Genomic DNA, 8,205 nt, shown 5'->3' with positions numbered 1-8,205 from the left:
AAGTTAAAGTTAAAGTTAAAGTTAAAGTTAAAGTTAAAGTTAAAGTTAAAGTTAAAGTTAAAGTTAAAGTTAAAGTTAAAGTTAAAGTTAAAGTTAAAGTTAAAGTTAAAGTTAAAGTTAAAGTTAAAGTTAAAGTTAAAGTTAAAGTTAAAGTTAAAGTTAAAGTTAAATTTAAAGTTAAAGTTAAAGTTAAAGTTAAAGTTAAAGTTAAAGTTAAAGTTAAAGTTAAAGTTAAAGTTAAAGTTAAAGTTAAAGTTAAAGTTAAAGTTAAAGTTAAAGTTAAATTAAAGTTAAAGTTAAAGTTAAAGTTAAAGTTAAAGTTAAAGTTAAAGTTAAAGTTAAAGTTAAAGTTAAAGTTAAAGTTAAAGTTAAAGTTAAAGTTAAAGTTAAAGTTAAATTTAAAGTTAAAGTTAAAGTTAAAGTTAAAGTTAAAGTTAAAGTTAAAGTTAAAGTTAAAGTTAAAGTTAAAGTTAAAGTTAAAGTTAAAGTTAAAGTTAAAGTTAAAGTTAAAGTTAAAGTTAAAGTTAAAGTTAAATTTAAAGTTAAAGTTAAAGTTAAAGTTAAAGTTAAATTTAAAGTTAAATTTAAAGTTAAAGTTAAAGTTAAAGTTAAAGTTAAAGTTAAAGTTAAAGTTAAAGTTAAAGTTAAAGTTAAAGTTAAAGTTAAAGTTAAAGTTAAAGTTAAAGTTAAAGTTAAAGTTAAAGTTAAAGTTAAAGTTAAAGTTAAAGTTAAAGTTAAAGTTAAAGTTAAAGTTAAAGTTAAAGTTAAAGTTAAAGTTAAAGTTAAAGTTAAAGTTAAAGTTAAAGTTAAAGTTAAAGTTAAATTAAAGTTAAAGTTAAAGTTAAATTTAAAGTTAAAGTTAAAGTTAAAGTTAAAGTTAAAGTTAAAGTTAAAGTTAAATTTAAAGTTAAAGTTAAAGTTAAAGTTAAAGTTAAAGTTAAATTTAAAGTTAAAGTTAAAGTTAAAGTTAAAGTTAAAGTTAAAGTTAAAGTTAAAGTTAAAGTTAAAGTTAAAGTTAAAGTTAAATTAAAGTTAAATTTAAAGTTAAAGTTAAAGTTAAAGTTAAAGTTAAAGTTAAAGTTAAAGTTAAAGTTAAAGTTAAAGTTAAAGTTAAAGTTAAAGTTAAAGTTAAAGTTAAAGTTAAAGTTAAAGTTAAAGTTAAAGTTAAAGTTAAAGTTAAAGTTAAAGTTAAAGTTAAAGTTAAAGTTAAAGTTAAAGTTAAATTTAAAGTTAAAGTTAAAGTTAAAGTTAAAGTTAAAGTTAAAGTTAAAGTTAAAGTTAAATTAAAGTTAAAGTTAAAGTTAAAGTTAAAGTTAAAGTTAAAGTTAAAGTTAAAGTTAAAGTTAAATTAAAGTTAAAGTTAAAGTTAAAGTTAAAGTTAAAGTTAAAGTTAAAGTTAAAGTTAAAGTTAAAGTTAAAGTTAAAGTTAAAGTTAAAGTTAAAGTTAAAGTTAAAGTTAAAGTTAAAGTTAAAGTTAAAGTTAAAGTTAAAGTTAAAGTTAAAGTTAAAGTTAAAGTTAAATTTAAAGTTAAAGTTAAAGTTAAAGTTAAAGTTAAAGTTAACCTATAACCTTAAACTTAAACCTAACCCTAAACCTAACACTTTAAACCTAACCCTAACCTTAACCGTTAACCCTAACCCTAAACCTAACCCTAACCCTAACACCTAAACCCTAACCTAACCCTAACCCTAACCCTAACCCTAACCCTAACCCTAACCCTAACCCTAACCCTAACCCTAACCCTAACCCTAACCCTAACCCTAACCCTAACCCTAACCCTAAACCCTAACCCTAACCCTAACCCTAACCCTAACCCTAACCCTAACCCTAACCCTAACCCTAACCCTAACCCTAACCCTAACCCTAACCCTAACCCTAACCCTAACCCTAACCCTAACCCTAACCCTAACCCTAACCCTAACCCTAACCCTAACCCTAACCCTAACCCTAACCCTAACCCTAACCCTAACCCTAACCCTAACCCTAACCCTAACCCTAACCCTAACCCTAACCCTAACCCTAACCCTAACCCTAACCCTAACCCTAACCCTAACCCTAACCCTAACCCCTAACCCTAACCCTAACCCTAACCCTAACCCTAACCCTAACCCTAACCCTAACCCTAACCCTAACCCTAACCCTAACCCTAACCCTAACCCTAACCCTAACCCTAACCCTAACCCTAACCCTAACCCTAACCCTAACCCTAACCCTAACCCTAACCCTAACCCTAACCCTAACCCTAACCCTAACCCTAACCCTAACCCTAACCCTAACCCTAACCCTAACCCTAACCCTAACCCTAACCCTAACCCTAACCCTAACCCTAACCCTAACCCTAACCCTAACCCTAACCCTAACCCTAACCCTAACCCTAACCCTAACCCTAACCCTAACCCTAACCCTAACCCTAACCCTAACCCTAACCCTAACCCTAACCCTAACCCTAACCCTAACCCTAACCCTAACCCTAACCCTAACCCTAACCCTAACCCTAACCCTAACCCTAACCCTAACCCTAACCCTAACCCTAACCCTAACCCTAACCCTAACCCTAACCCTAACCCTAACCCTAACCCTAACCCTAACCCTCTGAGACTCTGCAAGCCCCCGGCCCCCCTGCTCTTCCCCTTGCACCACTGGCCACAGGCATGGGCCCTGACCCCATGGAATGCATGTCAGGGGCCTGAGGTCAGGTAGGTAGCATGTGGGGGAAGACGAGAAACACCCCGTACTGGTCCCTCAACCCTTGTGGCTGCCGGACCTGATAGATCACTTCCAGGGACCTCAGTTGCCCCCTCAGTGGTCTGGGAGGATGGATGTCTTTGAAAGACAGTCTTTGCCACAGAGTGGCCCTCAATGTGGGGTCTAGATCTACCAATGTGTCACCCCTGCTCCTAGCTCTGCCGTGGGCCACTGCCACCACTCACCACCTGTTGCCCCTGAGAGCACACGCACGGTGCAGCTGGGGTATGTGTGCTTGTGTGTATGTGTGTTGTGTGTGTGTGTGTGTGTGCATGTACATGTACATGCATCTGTGAATGTATACAAATGTGTGCACACCTGAATATACATGTGTCAATGCATGTATACAAATGTGTGTGTGCATGTAACTGTGTCCATGCATGTAGACAAATATGTGTCCGTGTTCATGTATGTGTATCCGTGCATGTACACAAATGTGTGTGCATGTGCAGGGGGAGTGAAGGTGGGTGGGTATGTGCAGGGGGGCAGTGGGTGTGTGCAGAGGGGGCTGTTGGGTGCATGTCGGTGGGTCAGGGTTAGGTTTGGGCTCAGGATCCCCTCCTGCAGCTCTATCCCAGCCTTGGAAATATCATGGTGAAATTCTGGGTTCCTTGCCAAAATGTTCTGCACCAATCCTCACCCCAAATCCTTTCTTATACCTCAAAGCTGAGGCTGCTTAGGGCATGAGCCATGGGTAGGGTTAGCATTAGGTCCCAGGAGGCATCATGGACTGAACCACCAACAGCGCAGTGGTCTCCCTGGAGGACTGAGTTGAGGGAACGTGTTTTGGCACATTTCAGACTTAGGGTTTGGGTTCAGGGGTCTGACAATTTGTGGGCCAGGGTTAGGTTTGCCCTCAGGATCCACTTCTGCAGCTCCATCCCAGCCCTGAAAATATCACAGCAAACCTCTGAGTTCTTCACTGAATTATTCTGCACAGGACATGGGCCCCAAATCCATTCTTTCCTCAGAATCTGGAGGTGGAACAGGCCTGAATGAGGAGGCAGGTCTTGCCTTGGGGTGGGGGGGTTCAGATGGGACTACAGCCCCGGCTCACATTTTCATCTCAGGGGACCCAGCTAAGCCTCATCCAGACCCCTGCCCATGGACACCGTGAGATAGTAAATGTTCCTTGTTTCAAGCTGCTCAGTCCGCTTAATGTTGTCATGTGCCAAGATCACTGATGCCAGTGTCTTCCCGTGTCTGGGCATATTTACACCCTTCTCTTTGAAAGCCACGTGTGCCCTTGGGAGGTGGGGCACACCATGTATTAGTCCCTGTGGGCCACAAGGAGACAGCCACCGTGATTTCTCCATCGTTCACAGCGGCCGAGTACGTTCAATGAGGATCCTTGCATGTGTCTGCAGGGATGCCTCCACACAGGCTCAGTCACGGGCCTGCACCTGCACAATTCAGGTACACAAACTGCCACACTGCCTCCCCAAAGGGGCATCGTGGTGGGCAGAGTGTCAACAGTGAAGACGCCAAGAAGAACAGAAAGAGGATTTCACTGCCTCCACTCTAATCAGGGTCTGCACTCTCTAATTGACAAGCTCTTCATTCCAGCCACCCCTAAACTCCAGCAAGAGACCCCACAGACAAAGCATCCTCCGCTGGAACCCACACCACACCCTCAAGCAGCAAGGACTGCCCTGAGCCGGCCAGACCCTGCCCGGGACTGACCCCAGGACAATGATGGGCCTGACCTCAATGCTCCCTTACACTCACCCACCAGCCTTCGCTCCCCCGTACATGCACCTACTGGCCTTTGCTGACCCCTGCACGCACCCACCAGCCTCACTGACCCCTTGTGCACACCCAGTGCCCTGCATACACGTACATGCTCCCCCGCACGCACCCAATGACCCCCCCCGCACGTACCCTCCTACCTCCCTGCACACATCCACCTGACCCCATTACACACTTACCTGCCTTCACTCCACCTACACGCACCTCCCTGCCCCCACACCCCTGCATGCACCTATCTGCGCCTCTTCACACACCCACCTGCCCCCTGCCCCCTGCATACACCCACTTGCCCCCTGCCACATACCCACCTGTCCCCCTGCTCGCACTCCACCTACAAACACCCACTCACCCCCCCAACCCCTGCATGCACCCATCTGCCTCTCTTGATGTACCCACCTGCCCCCTGCCCCCTGCATACACCCACTTGCCCCCTGCCACATACCCACCTGTCCCCCTGCTCGCACTCCACCTACAAACACCCACTCACCCCCTCCAACCCCTGCATGCACCCATCTGCCTCTCTTGATGTACCCACCTGCCCCCTGCCCCACACCCACCTTCCCCCGCCATGTACCCACCTGTACCCCAGCACACACATGCCTTCACTTTCTGTAGGAACCCACCCACCCCCCTCTGCCCCCTGCATGCACTCACTCCACCTGCATGCAGCCACATGCCCACCAGCACACAACCACCTGCACCACCGTATGTGATCACCTGCCCCCTGCCCCCCTACATGCACCCACCTACTGTTGACATTCTTATTCCCATCCTCCAGCGTTGCTCGAGGGTTGTTGGTACCCACCCATGGATTACTTTTGCAGTAGCCATTGAAATGGGGGACAGTGCGTCCCCATGTCTGTGTTTTGCAAAGTTCTGAGCCTCTGCACAATCAAGTCCCCCGTTGTCTTTTACTGAGGATACCTTTTACAGCTACCTGAATCGGCACTTCAAGACTTCCAAACTCCTCCACCTCTTCCTTCCTTGGCAATATCCAACTCCTCTTAATAGGCCTTTCCAGACACTTGCCCTGTACCAGGTCCCTGTCTACACGTATCTCCATGGTTCATGCACAATAAGCAAGCACCCCATCAGCCTATCGAGAGCACCTGGGTGCCCTCCAAGCCTGTGGAGCTGCGGTTGGTCTGGAACCCCCTGCACAGCAGGGGGGAACATCACCACCCAGAAGTCTTTTCACCACCTTTCAACTGGCCAAGCTCAGTCCCCGTTTGGAATGGATACCCAATAGGTTCCAGGGCTTGCTAGTATTTATAGCTCCCAGGTATCTTAGTGAGGTATACTCCAGCAGCCCACCAGGCTGAATCCTGGAAAAGCAGTCCAGTCACCTGAAGCTGTACCTTTAGAGAGAAGATGCACACTTTTGTAGCACATGGGAATAGGCGGGTGTCTCATCCTGGAAACAGCCCACGCCCAACACCCAGCTTTTCAAGACACTTGCCCTGGTTCCGGATGTTCACTACCTGAACCTCTACAGTCCAAGCATACACAGTACGCACCTCCTCAGTCTGCCAAGGTCAGCTGGGGTCCTTCAGACCCGTGGAGGGCAAGCTGGCCGCAAACCACCTGCTCGGTTACCTGACTGTTGGAATCAAAACCCCGCAAACACTTCTGCAACAGGGGTTTTAACTGGTGAAGATCAGTCACAACAGATGCCTGGCTTCTTCAGCCATCAAGGCTCCCAAGTGTCTCTTATAGGAGGATAACACAGCCAGTCTATCCGGCTGCACCCTGGCAAGGAGGTCCACTCTCCTCTAGCTCAGCTTTCAAAGGGAATAGGTGCATTTGTGTTGGTTCAGGCTTGGAAATGGGTAGAGTCCATGCATCCACAACAGCCTGCTCCTGAGACCAGTCTTCTCCTGAACTTTTCTCTGTACAGATTCCCTGGGTAAATCCAGCTGTGTGGGACATGCTTGCGCAGGACACATTGATCGGCCAGCCTGGTGCATCCAGGGCCCGACAAGCCAGTGGAGTTTGGACTGTCCCCAACAAAGTGTATAACTGATTGAAAAGAGGGAGTGCACCCCCAAAATCATTCCACAGTGGCAGATTTAAACTGAGGCAGATTTAATCAGTATGCTGGGGATGTTGACTTCCACAACAATCAGTGCTCCCAGCTGTTTTACTGGAGGAAACCAAAGCAAGTTTGTGGAGCCTGACACAGGCAGGACAGTGCACCTTCCTCCAGCTCTGCCTTCAGGGGGAATATGTGCATTTGAGTAGGATAATTCTTGGAATTAGGCAGATGTCTGGTGCCCCCAAATAATCAGCTCCTGGGACATGCACGGCCTCTCTCCACAGCTAACTCTATTCCAGCTCCCTGGCTCCTTGGATCTGCCCAGCTTACACACTACACGCCCCCTTAGCCTGCAGAGGTCAGCCTGCACCCTGCAGGTCTGTCTGTAGATCCAGGGCAAGTCCTAAACCACTTGCATACCTCCCGGGTAGAGGGATAAAACCCTGAAAATTTTGCTCAAGCGGCACCTTTAGGCTGACAACAGTCAGACTCCAATTTGGACTGGCTGCCTGAAGGGATCCCCGGCTGCTACAGCAATCAAGAACCTCAGGTCTGTCTTCTTGAAGACAACCCCCCACTCTCACCCTTTGTCTGATATTGATATGGCCGCACCAGGTCTCCACCACTGCTATTTGTATGGACTATCTTTTCCAGCCTTTCACTTTAAACCTTTTTGTGTCATAGAGTCTAAAGTGAAGCTCCCATGGACAGCATATAGCCAGATCTTGTCTTTTAAGCCATTTTGCCAAACTCTGCCTTGAATAGCAGAGATCAGTTCCTTTACATTAAAAGTAATTACTAATAAGGAAGGACTGACTTCAGGCATTTGTTTTTTGTTTTCTGTATGTCTTAAACTCTTTTTCATGTAGTCAACAGTTATTTCAAACCTTGAAAACATTTGGACTAATCAAAATGGTGCTACTGTAATTTATTACAATACTTTAGTATTTAACATGGAGATTTTCAAACCTAGGCATAATGACCTAACCCCTAACAGCACATTGTAAGAGTCACAGAGGGTGACAAAACAACACAGCAAAGAACTTCTGGGTACTTAATGATGACATAATCAGCAGTAAGCTATTCAAATAAACCAAATGCAAATTTGTTTTTACACTTCTTGATGAGGGAGCATAAGGCAAGCTGACACCCCCACAACCCCCCCCCCCCCCTCAGGTGGAGTATGTGTGACATTCCTCAGGCACTCCTGGCTGCCCAAGAACAAAAGAAAGGATAGAAAACAACTGGTTAGCTGATAGAGATCACAGGACAGGAGTCTCCATCAGTTTACAAATGTCTTAGTAAATTACAAGAAAAGGCAATCTTATCAATAGCCTAATCTCCAGAAACCTATAGACTCAGTTTCCTGGAGCCCCTGGTATCACGCTCCATGTGATCCCTTCCGTGTGATACGTATCCCCTCCATGTGATATGGGAACAAAGGCAAGAAGAAAATGTAAATAACATTAAAGTTATTACCTGCAGCCTACTGACAAATATTTGAGGCAAATACAGAGTATAACATTTCTCCAGGAACCCCATACTGCCCTGATGTTAATGCATTACTAGAAGAAAACAACCTTAGCTTGACAATAGGGAGGTCTCCGGTATCTTAGGGGTCTTCTTTGGCACATCAAAGTCCTTCTGGGAAACTCTCTGATGCCTTTACCTCGCC

This window comes from Acinonyx jubatus, chromosome B4, assembly GCF_027475565.1.
Source record: "Acinonyx jubatus isolate Ajub_Pintada_27869175 chromosome B4, VMU_Ajub_asm_v1.0, whole genome shotgun sequence".
Classification (NCBI taxonomy): Eukaryota; Metazoa; Chordata; class Mammalia; order Carnivora; family Felidae; genus Acinonyx; species Acinonyx jubatus.
The sequence above is the reverse complement of the archived record's forward strand: the minus strand, read 5'-3'. Positions refer to the sequence as shown.